This window comes from Lactuca saligna, chromosome 4, assembly GCF_052625555.1.
Source record: "Lactuca saligna cultivar CGN05327 chromosome 4, ASM5262555v1, whole genome shotgun sequence".
In the NCBI taxonomy this organism is placed as follows: Eukaryota; Viridiplantae; Streptophyta; class Magnoliopsida; order Asterales; family Asteraceae; genus Lactuca; species Lactuca saligna.
The window spans coordinates 37,720,616-37,722,580 of record NC_136420.1 but is presented as its reverse complement, the minus strand read 5'-3'; positions in this window follow the sequence as shown (position 1 = coordinate 37,722,580).

The window sequence follows — 1,965 nt, the reverse complement described above, 5'->3', positions numbered from 1 at the left end:
CTAAAAATGCTCCTACTAAAAACATTTAACGATACTTTTTGGTTGTGTCGCTGTAGCCATGTAGGGTTTTAGTGACACTTTCTTTTATGCCACTACAACACTATTGGGTTTTAGTAACATTTTTATGCCACTAATACTAATATAAATATTATTTTAATGTTTATGTGACATATTTTTCACCACAAAGCAAATACATTCCAAAATTAGCTCTCGTTTTTTAATATAAACATAATATAAAACAATAAAAAGAAAATTATCATAATAAATAGAGAACCTATTATCACTACTTAAATTCAAATTTAACTTGTTTAACAACAATATTGTCTATATTAAAAATAAAAAGTCTTTAAAAAAAGTTTGTTCTCTTTGTTTATGTAACTTCTTCCTCCTCTCCATTCCTAAAAGAAAAATGAATCTGTTATCTCTATTATTTGCTGTCAACTCACAAAAATCATCTGGAAACAAATAAATTTAAAAGAAAAAGATAAATGATTAACATTTTGGCTGTTTTCAAATTAATTGTAATTTCTAATTTATTCACTATAAATAAGTTTTGAGATAAAGATCACCTGCACAACTCGGATGCATTAGGATTGACATTTAGTTCATTGTCACAAAATACACCAATAAAAGTATGTAATAATATAAAAATGTCGATACCAATTTGAAATAATACAAAATTAGGATACACTTGTAACACCAAAATGAGTGAGAATGTGTGTACATATAAACCCCAAATATTTGTAAACTTTAAATTAGCACAAAATTATATTTTATAAACATTATTTCATCTCATCACTTAATAATAACAAGTGTGCTCATACAAAACAAAATATTAAAAAAGTCTTACTTTTACTCGACCCAATTCTTATTATTATAGTATGGTATCATATTAATAAAAAAAACGAGATTATGTTATGCATAGGATCAGAAGCAATGATGGAAAAAACATAACAAATTAGTTTTTGAAATATGTAAGAAACATCAATATATGTTCAAGAGCATGGATAACCACACCAAACTTAAAAATCATTGTATCCAATAAGCTTTTATGTTGCAACATGATTGTTGAAACTCCAAACAAGGTAAAGGAATCGTGGCTAAGAAGCTAAACATGGTAAAATAATCATGGCAAGTTATTGTTTGTCAGCTGAAAGCCAAATATAATGATCAGTTAGAAGATAAAAGTAAAAGAAAAAACCAAAGGTAAATTCTTTTCAATTTCTTATTTTTACCCATTTTTAGAAGAAGCTTTCAAGGATTCGAGAAGTTAATAATAGCAACTTCAGCATCGGCACCTGGGAAGCCAAGTTAGCAGCAATTGCTTTAATTTTCAGAATGTAATCCCTTAATGTAGCTTTTGAAATTCTACATGAACCAAAATAAAATCGTGATCCTATCAAGTAGCCTGCTTATGATGGATTTAAGTTTTGAAATTATACCTAGTTTTGGATTTAAAATAAACAGAGAAACATGTAACAGAGTCAAGATATGAATTTGCAAAACTTGCCTAAAACAACCAGAATCAATAAATGGATTTCCAAATGCCCGATGAAGCGATGGTCTGCTTTTATTTTATTTTACGTTTGGAAATTGAAACAAAAATCAACAACTAAATCAAAATCAAAATAAAAATTGGAATCATACCTATTCTCATGATGGTATGGTGTGCTACATTGTGTTTGGATGGTCCAGCGTCGATGATGGTGGGGTTGTTGACTATGGGAGACATCAATTTGAGAACTGGAGATTAGGTTATGGAATACAGAACAAATGATAAAAAATCTAAAGAAACTAGAGATTAGGGTATATGATTGAGCCCAATCTTAATTTTTTTTAGCCTTGGTGATGAGCGAAATGCTTTTTATTTTGGGGGGAAAAAGAAGCGGTGATATGAAATTAGAATTTTCAGTATATATATATATATATATATATATATATATATATATATATATATATATATAT